The sequence below is a fragment of the Pinus tabuliformis genome, chromosome 6 (assembly GCF_031772625.1).
Source record: "Pinus tabuliformis cultivar Carrire ecotype Pingquan chromosome 6, CPIR1, whole genome shotgun sequence".
Lineage (NCBI taxonomy): Eukaryota > Viridiplantae > Streptophyta > Pinopsida > Pinales > Pinaceae > Pinus > Pinus tabuliformis.
This window is the reverse complement of record NC_142292.1, coordinates 151,596,835-151,607,718: the sequence shown is the minus strand read 5'-3', so window position 1 is coordinate 151,607,718 and position 10,884 is coordinate 151,596,835.

Sequence of the window (10,884 nt, the reverse complement as noted above, 5' to 3'; positions counted from 1 at the left end):
ATCTGATAGACAGATAGAAGGTTGCAGGATAAGGTTGGAACACATAATACATCATTAAACTGACCATTGTCTAGATGAACAGTTCCAGTCCCTACAACATTAAGAGATCTATCATCACCAATATATATATTTTTGGTGTTACAATCATTTAAAGAAGAAAACATGGCTTGGTTTTTGGCCATGTGACAAGAGGCTCCAGAATCAATGAGCCACTCATGAGAATGAGAAGAAGAAGAAGATACATTTAATGCATAACCAGACTGAGATGATTGACAATGACATGCAGAAAGTGCCATTCCGGAAGTTGAAGTTGAAGTAGGCTCCACATGGATGTTATGTTTCTTCATTGCGGCTTCCAAGGCTTCCATCTTCTTAAAGCATTTAGATTCTAAGTGGCCATCTCGATTACAAAAGTTACAATGTCTATCAGTCTTCTTCCATTTGTTTTTATTGGTCTTATCATTTTGCTGAAATGATCTTTCATTTTGAGGCTGAGATGGTTTAGGACCATTCTTTTGAGGATATGACTTCTTAGGATTCTTTGAATTTGGTTGCTGCTGGGCGGCTAACGCTTTCGTGGAAGAGTTTCCAAGATTAAGAAGACCAAGGTGTAAGAGTTTTTCTTGTTCTCTTATTAAGGAATCACAAAAGGAGTCAAAGGAAGGGGCCTTGTAGTCTTGTCCTTGACAAATGAAAGCTTCCCTTGTAGAATGGAAAGTGGAAACAAATACAGAGTAGGCTGGTCCCAACTTAGTAAGGATGGAATAAATAAGGTTACCATCTTCTTTCTTAACTTTAACACCTTCCAAGAGATATCTAAGGGTCTTGAATTTGGACAAGAAATCTTCAATGCAAGAAAAATTATTAGGATCCAAAGTAAGCAGCTCATTTTCAAGTTGATGGGCTCTAATTTCATTTTTAATCCCAAAAACTTTAGCAAGTTTTTCTAATGCTTCATGAGGAGTCTCAAGTTCTGCAATGTGGAATCTAAGATCAGGAGAATAGACATCCCTATCAAACCACGTGCTTGATCTTGTCTATTTTCCCATTTTGCTGCCTTGTCTTCATCTTTTGGTTTCTTCTCTTGGTTTGTGGCTATTCTGAAGAGACCTTTACTTCTAAGTAAATCTTCCATGTATTCTACCCATTGGAAGTAGTTAGTGCTGTCAAGAATGACTTGGCATGGACTTTCCATTTAAAAAAAAACTGAAGCTGAAGATGCTGAAAGTAAGTGTTCCAATGGATAGATCTCGAAAAAATAGGCGGTTTTAAAAAAAAACGGCTCTGAAAAAGGCTTCCGGATGAAGAAGTTATGGCTTTTTGAAAAAAAAATTGTTGACGTTGCCGGCAAAGTGCGCGAATGTGCGGGAATGAAAAAATCCGCCCCACAAAATGGAGACTTGAACCCAAGACCTCTACTCTCTTAAAATAGCTTTGAACCAATTGATCTATACAAAAAATTTGAGAGAGAGAGAGAGAGAGAGAGAGAGAGAGAGAGAGAGAGAGGGGGGGGGGGGGCCTTGGTTTGCGTGCTTGCCTTGAGAAAGCTCTTTTTCCCTACAAAACACAAAACACAAAACCCAACACGAATATGCAAAGAAAAACGAACCTTGCGGCTCGAAGTTAGCTTTAGCCAAAAAACTAGAAATTTTTTAAAAAAAATCTCAAAGTTAGCTTTAGCCGAAAAACTAAATATTTTTCTCAATGTTTCTGATTTTCCGAGATCACACTAAGGTGCAGGGAAAAGAGCATACGCATGAGAAAAATCCTTCCTTTCTGTTTCTGATTTGCCCAGATCGCACAGAGTCGCAGGGCAAAGAGCATACGCAGAAATGAAAGGTATAGATCCGGTTAAAAAAAAGGCTAAATAAACTGAGACCGAAATAAGCAGAGAGAAAATAACAGTAAACTGCAAAAGAAACACTGTATACCTCCCGATCTGAAAAATGACGCAGCTAGGGCTACCGGAAACCTTTTCGCGTGAAACGAAACGGGTTCCTCACTGGAACAGATGCTCCGAACGCAACAGAGCAGTCCTCTCGGCCCGAAAGCAGTCAGAAACAGCAGATCTAGGAAACGACAGCCGCATGCAGTTCTACCGGCTTCAGATTTGGATCACCAACGGACGCGGCCCTCAAATAGCTCTGATACCATGTAGGAATTTACAGGGTAAGTTCCACAGAAAGAATACCAAAAGGACACCGCTCACAACCAGATCTCAAATCAATACACCAGTATTTTTGACGTGGTTAAAACCCTCAGAGTGCAAGGAGGGAAACAGTCCACGGCCTGTCCCAACGTGGGTACTACAGGCAATTTATTAATCAAAGAATGAAAATTTACATAAGCTTCTCTCATGCACGGATTACCCGAACAATGACCCTCCATGCGCTTTAAATAGAACTCATGGACCAATCGGGTGTCAAGCCACGGATCAAGTGTCGGTAATACCGAGGTGAGAGTGAACCATCGGATCACTACATATCGTGACCGTCGGATTGTAAGTTACAAAATGTACAACGGTAAAGAAACACACTTTACCTAACTCTAACCTAACTCTATACTAGACCAAGTTGAACTTAACTATATCCTATGTGTCGGAATATCCTAACATCATGCTAGAGCTTTCAGGTTCCTTACTAGGTGTTTGCATTTTCTTTCCTAGGGGCATCAGTTACCAATAATAATGCTCTACTATGCCCTTTGAATTCCTTCAAAATAAATTTTCAAACCAAGCTTAAGCAAAAATTTAAGAAAATCTACACAAATTTTTTCACTTTGTAGGAGCTTGATATTGCCTCTAATGTATCTCTGTACATTCCAGTCATCTATTTCTGAATTTGTGAGCTATAGTAGCCCTCTGTGTCCTCTTTCCAATGCCACAAGTCTGACCCAAATTGGATTCTCCAAGGAAGAGTTATGTGAAATCTCCCACAGTGACCTGCTTATAGACTAGTTGAGTAGAGCGAACTTGTACGACGTGCCACGAGTCACTGTTTCGACCTTTGGATCTGAAACATACATACAAGAAACTACAATCCGTCCTCTTTCTATACCTTCTTACGAAATTTCAATCCGATCCCCAGAGAGAAAGTTATGACAATTTTCCCCAGGTCACCTGTTTTGAATGTAATTTAGGAGTCTGCAAAAAGACCAACTTCCTCAGATCATATCTCCGCAAATATCATGCGAAAAGCTCTAAAATTCACACCCAAGGTTCAACACGATTTCTTCTCAAATGGATTTTTTTTGCGACTTCTGAAACGTCACAGAAAAAAAGTTATAGCGAAAATGCCACGATGACCTGTTTGGAGTAGCGAAACCCTAGAATCCAAAGCTCTGATACCAAATGTTATGAAACCAGCTCAAGAGAAGATAGAAAAGATAGATCAATGCCTTAGAATTCAGCCTCTTCGAGGGGGCAACCTCCTTTACATTACATAAATGAACAATTCTTGGATGATACAAATGAAAAGACCTCCTTTCTATATATATGAGTCTAAGGGGTCATAACATAATCAGAGCCGACATAACAATAATAATGTAAGGGCACAATAATAACAATAGTGGGCTTCTATGGGGCACAATAGTAACAATATGGGCACTACATGGGTACATCAATATAATAAGTGGGTTGTACTAATAACAATAAGGGGTTACACTAGTAGTATAGGGGCCTAACAAAACATGAGTTTACCTCTCATGTCAAGAATTTAATCTTGCATATTAATACGCATTTTTGTTATTGTTAACATCTCCATAGATTTATCACTACATGATTTATATTGATTTTGATATAGACCTGAAGAAAAAACTTGTGAAATGATAAATAAACCAATGAGTATCTAACATCTAATTATACATTTTTCTCTTTAATTCCTTCATTTCAACCATTTTATGTCAAGTAGGGAAGAATCGACTTATTTTATCAAAATCATGGAGTGCTCTTGCGAACCTTTCTAGAATAAATCTTCAATGTTATGTTTCCAAATTTCCTATTTTCAAATTTTTAGGATATTATTCTCATTTTCTTATTTGAGAAGGATTGTTACCTTGAATCCTTATTGTCATAGATATTGTACACCATTTTTTAACATTTTTATTTATGGAGATATGTTTCCTAGTGAAAATAAGGGAGGTTATTTTACTATATTGAAAACTTTGATGATGATTGTAGTAGGCCTTTTAGTACACATATATAACACATATATGATTTTTATTCTCCATTTTCTATCACTTTGTGAGTTATCTTAGATTGATACTCACAATATCATTTGAGAAAAGAGATAATGAGTATATTTAGATTGATATCTTAGAAAAATATAATTATAAATAACCATTCTTAATGTAGCGCTCACATGTAGGATTTCAAAATGGACTTTTACATTATCTAGAGTAGAAAATGTTTTATATTAGAAATATATGTTTGGGGTCACAAAAGTATGACAAAAGAGTACAAAATTGATAACTCATGCTTAGAATTGCAATATTTTGATCCATCCTGATGTCTATCCAAAGCCTAAAGAAGAAGTCTACAATAGAATTAAACAATTTAAACAAATATGTTGAAATTTTAATTTTTAAATTATAAATTACATAGTTGGAAATACTTAGTTTTAAGTGTAAAAATGTTTCCACTAGAAAAAAATGTGTAAAAATGTTTATGAATCTTACCAATTATATAAAATGCCAAAAAGATGAATAAAAACAATATAATTAGTGAAATAAAGAAACATAATACATACAACATTAGTATAAATGATGAAATAACACAAGTACATATCACTCTTCGTTGTCATCACCTCAAATTATCTTCCTCGCGTGGCATGGTAATACTATTGTTCTCAAAAATTTGTTTTGATCTAGGTTTGTGCCTTAATATGAACCACCAATCCCTATCCAATACATTTGGGTAAAAAATCACCTGGTTGCAGTGTTCGGGGAAAACAAAAGGCTCCCTAGCTTCATGCCACATGTTTCTAGTGTTGATAGATATCATCCCACTATCACAATCTTCCTTTACATTCTTCCGATCAAAGGTGTCCCACCACTTTAACCTAAAAATAACACATTGGAACAAAAAAAAGTCCACTTCAATGATCTCTTGTATCTTTTGACGTAACCTAATGTGCCTTGTAATAAGTTTTGATCACAATGGCTAGCACAACTAGATTGGTCAAACTCGACTTCCACTCCACGATCTTATGTCATGCATCCATAATAAACATCCTCCATGCAAAAATGATGTCCATATGCCCACATGGGAACAAATGCAACAATAAAAAAGTGAAAAAATCACAGTGCCATGTGTCTAATAACATGAACATAATTAAAATATAAAATATAGATGTTACAATTCAAAGGTGCATTATGAAGTTTAAAGTGTACAGAAAGAGATTATTACCGAGTTGTTGCACCCAATCCCTCTGTTTAGTGCATCCTCCTTAACATGCAACTGATGACTAGATGCACTGTGTTTCTCTCTGACTTGATCAACAACCCAACTGTTAGGGAATGTCATTAGCAAAGAATTGAGATAAGGCACACATCTTCCATTCAATTGTCTGAATTATTTCTTGTCATTGTCCCATTTTATCCTCTTTTTCTCGTATAATACGACCCATGGATGTGTTGCTTCCAAATTGTAAAGAATAAAGTTTTTGATGGCTTCAATTTCAGAATTCACTAATGAAATCAAACCAACATATATAGTATGCATGAGATTGAAATATGCATTAATTATTAAGTTTAATGTGAATAGTTACTATGTATAAATTTGAAAAATGATAAGTCACTTACTCTTTATCATGGGACTTTTTCCACTCATTTGGAGAAGCTCCCCTTCTCTTTTGTCTTCATCCCTTTTGTTATCACAAAATCAGGTACTAAGGGCTGCCACTTAGCAAGATCTTATGTAACTATTTCAAACCAGGCTTTAGACTAAGGCTTAGCCTCCTTAGTCAGAGAGGCTCTCTCACAGATTATGAATATGGATTAATGACAAGGAAAGATGGCTAACTCTTTAAACAACACATGAAAAATAAGCTGGTTGGAGAAATATCAAATTAATCTCCATTGGGCTTATGGAGTCTCACACATCTCAGCAAACAAAAAACACTATCTTTTCATGGAAATCAAGGCTCTTTACATCAGATGTTCAAACATACTTTACATAAAACACAGCTTGCAAAGCATACAGGAAGTCAGAGCATGAAACATGAATTCTGAGTGATTATGCTGTAACAAGACTGTAAAAGAACACTAAGAGAATAAACCACCATACATTTGAACAATAAGATCTATTGAGAATCTTGAGAAGAAACAACAGCTGTTTGTATTACTGAAATCTGCTTTTTTTACATAAACCAAAATAGACTTGTTCTTTATCAAAATCTCCAACCCCAATTACATCCAAGTCTGATCCATATATAGGAATATATGCTTAACCACCTCGAGCTTCCTCCTCCAGCATGAGGGGAGCATCGAAGGCTGCTATTAACTATCCCTATCTACTGTGTAACTAATTCATTAATTACATAAGTGCTGAACTGTAATTACAAAAGGTCCTAATTTATCCAAAACTCAAATCTGTCCTCCTCGTAGCATGATCACTTTCTGATTCTTGACACCTGTATACTTTTTGTTTTGGCCGAGATATGTTGGAGGAGAATACACTGAACAAGCTGCCTTTGGATACTGGCTGCGTAGATGGCTCATTAATCAATTAAGATAAGTGCCCTGTTTTCACGGTCCTTGTCTCCCACTATTCTTCACTACTTAAAGAACATGTTCCCAGCTCTTTAATTCTTCAAAAACAACGCATATCACCATATTCCCAATGAGTTGGAAGCCTTGTGGACTGAACAGGTGTACAAACCACATCACCGGAAACCATAACCAGAACCCTAACAATTCGGTCATAAAGTACCTTTAACAAAGCTTTAGCTAAAGACAAAATATTTCACCTTTTCTCCAAAAAGTACACTTGTCACTCTCTGAATAGCTAGGAGAGTCTTGTATGGTCTCCCTTACGTTCTTGAGGCATTTCATTCAAAAATTCACTGACCCCATCATTAAACTCTTTGTTTTTCTTATAAAACAGCACCTACAGCAGTTTCGTAGCGCGCTACGAAACTGCTGTTTTTGCTAAAACAGAGTGCATTTGTCTTAAGGCATTCTTTGCTTGAATTTCTGACTCTTTAGACTTCTTCCACAGGTATCAAAGACTTATATGACTTCAAAATAATGGAGCTTAAACAAAATTGACCCAAAACTAAGAATGGCACCTTTTTCTTCAAGTCAGTGAGCTAGTTGACCTAGCTGTATCTTCAAATTTACAACCTCCTTCTTCAAGGCTTTGTTTTCAGCTCTCAGGCTCACGTTCATTGTCATCAAGGGTATCTTCAACAACAGCTTTAGTAGCACTATCATTTGAGAAAACTTCCTTCACTTCAGCTTCATATTTAACCCATAAATCTGCAATCGAACCAACTATTCCCATATGTTCTGGCTGAAACATATGTCTTGAGACAGAGCTCGTAATTTCTCACAGAAGACGTATTTGGAAAAACTGAAGGAGGTTTTTGTGAAACAATCCGTACTTAACAAAAAATTCTTTTGGTTTTTTAAAACACTACTCCAGCTGCCCAGAATCTGTCTTTGAAGAAGATGTGTAAAACAGGAAATTAAAAACTGCACCTACAGCAGTTTCGTAGCGCAACTTTAGTCACTCGTTTCTCCCAGCTCATAATCAATTTGAAGAAACTGAAAGAGTTTTTTCTAGTTTAGTATGTTAGGAATAAAAACCTCTTTCAATTTTCGAAAATATTCTTTCAGCTGCTCTATATACCTCCTGGAAGTTGACAACTTAAAACAGAGAAATATGCCTTATTTGCCTTGTTTCAATATCATGATGACAGGTATTGCATGTGGTTACAAATGCAGGTGCTGTAGGATTATGTAAGTGATAAAGAACCATCATGGAAGAATGCTTGGCACGTGGCAAGGTATCATATTGGTAGTGATTTCCTTGACAAAAGCTAAGAAAGGCCTGACGGGTATCAAAGGATTCACTCTCCACAATTTCATCTTTGTCCCTAGTATCTGCAGGAACATCTGTGACTTCAACAGAATTAAATAAATGATTTTTCCCTACTGTTGACAGGATGTCACTCCCTTTCATCAAGCTTTTGTTGTGCCTCGTAACAAATATCACATAATTGTCAACTCTTACATTGGCTGCAAGCCCAGCGTTTGCCAGAAACAATGAAGTGACAACAATGAGAACATGCATATTGCAAACGAACCATAATAAAGTCTTTTTTCATTGGAGATATGGACTCCCCGAGCTTTAGCATTAATAAAGCATCCTTTGAGGTATTGCTTGCAAGCTCCGCTTGTGATGCAGCTTCTGATGCTCTTTTGGTTGCAGCTTTCTTGGTCTTTCCTTTCGCTTGTTGAAGTTGCATTATCATATCTTTTGCAGCGCCTGGCCAATAATCACCATCAAAATATGACAAGCTTGACAAACCTCGTTTCCTGCAGTATTTCCATCAATCCGCTTTAAATATCTGTCATTTCCCAATTTCGTAGCGCAGCCAGTGCAAAATATGAATTATGCGCTACGAAATCACCTAAAACAGGTTGCGCTGCGAAACTGCTAAAGGATTTATGCGCTGCGAAAACACTTTGTCCTTAAGCTAGTCTGAGCAATTTTGGCAACAGAATTTTCAGTGATAACAGTGGCTCCACTTGGGATAGTGTGCCCTTGTGGTACACTAAGAACTCGCAGGTCCAGTGCCTTATCTATTTATGACAAACAGAAATTTGCTTGACAAGCATCCCTTTCAAGCTTCTGGGGCATTCACCTTGGGCTTAAGCTTGCTGATCACTGTTAGGAAAAAGAAAACTACATCTACTAAAAAAAAAATGCTCAGTCAACCTTGAGCTTATTTGCATTTACCTACCTACCTACCCTAACAATTTCAACTTCTTTCTGCTCAATCAATATGAAATTTCCAATGTAGCCAATCCTCTTTTTTATCTGATATTTGAGTTTTTTGACTGCATCGGAGTTCAGAGCCACAATGATATTGTGATGACCACTGCCACTGAAATTGCCTCTGATCTTCATAGAAAAACTGAAAAACTTGAGAGTAAAACTCTTCCATGTAGTCAGCTACAGGATCCCAGAATACATGATCAGCTTGATGATGATTCTTGTAACTTTCAGGTTGTGCCAACTGATCTTCAACGACAATGTTCAGTTCCTCAATCGTGAAAGAGAAAGGAACCAGCATTCCCTCCTTGCGTTCTACCATAGAAAACTTCTGAAAATAATGATCATGATTATGAAAACTATATGCCTGAATTTGACCTTCTAAACCTTCAATTTCTTTTTCAAGGTCCTCAGCAAATTCATCCAAAAATCTCATCCTATCCTCTGCCTTGCAGTCAAAGGATTTTAGATATGAGGACAAGGACAAAGAAAAAGATTCATTTGTTTCTTCTTTACTATGATCATTATTCCATTGTTTGAAACCTTCAACTGAGGGAGAGTTTGCCACCTCCTCTGACCTATCTATCCATTCCTCCAAAAACATAAGCCAAAAGTCTTGAAATGACTTAATGGATTTGACAGAAAAGCTTTCAACCCACTGTTTGCATTTCCCTTGAAGTGAATCATAGAATAACATAATGCAAACATCCTCATGTTTAACTCTAAGAAGCTGTGCAAATTCACAAAAATCTGATATATGCTTCAAGGTTAAACTCAAATCTTCACCGTTGAATTTTGGACCATTCTTTAGAAAATATGCATCCTTGGGAAACCATGAATTCCTGAAAAATCTATGCATGCATACCTTGAAATAAGAATGGTAGCATCTGGGTCCTTCATACCTCCAGTGGAATCACCATGAATGTATGACTTTTGAATTCTTTAACAATGGAGTCGCCAAGGTAGATTTGCAGCCTCAAAAACCTTCTCTGAGCTCCTGCTACCTTCAGAAGTTCAGCTTCATAATTTCGGGAAAGAATAATCTTCAGACTCCCGGCAGACGCACCAAAATGTTATCACAAAATCAGGTACTAAGGGCTGCCACTTAGCAAGATCTTATGTAACTATTTCAAACCAGGCTTTAGACTAAGGCTTAGCCTCCTTAGTCAGAGAGGGCTCTCTCACAGATTATGAATATGGATTAATGACAAGGAAAGATGGCTAGCTCTTTAAACAACACATGAAAAATAAGCTGGTTGGAGAAATATCAAATTAATCTCCATTGGGCTTATGGAGTCTCACACATCTCAGCAAACAAAAAACACTATCTTTTCATGGAAATCAAGGCTCTTTACATCAGATGTTCAAACATACTTTACATAAAACACAGCTTGCAAAGCATACAGGAAGTCAGAGCATGAAACATGAATTCTGAGTGATTATGCTGTAACAAGACTGTAAAAGAACACTAAGAGAATAAACCACCATACATTTGAACAATAAGATCTATTGAGAATCTTGAGAAGAAACAACAGCTATTTGTATTACTGAAATCTGCTTTTTTTACATAAACCAAAATAGACTTGTTCTTTATCAAAATCTCCAACCCCAATTACATCCAAGTCTGATCCATATATAGGAATATATGCTTAACCACCTCGAGCTTCCTCCTCCAGCATGAGGGGAGCATCGAAGGCTGCTATTAACTATCCCTATCTACTGTGTAACTAATTCATTAATTACATAAGTGCTGAACTGTAATTACAAAAGGTCCTAATTTATCCAAAACTCAAATCTGTCCTCCTCGTAGCATGATCACTTTCTGATTCTTGACACCTGTATACTTTCTGTTTTGGCTGAGATATGTTGGAGGATAATACACTGAA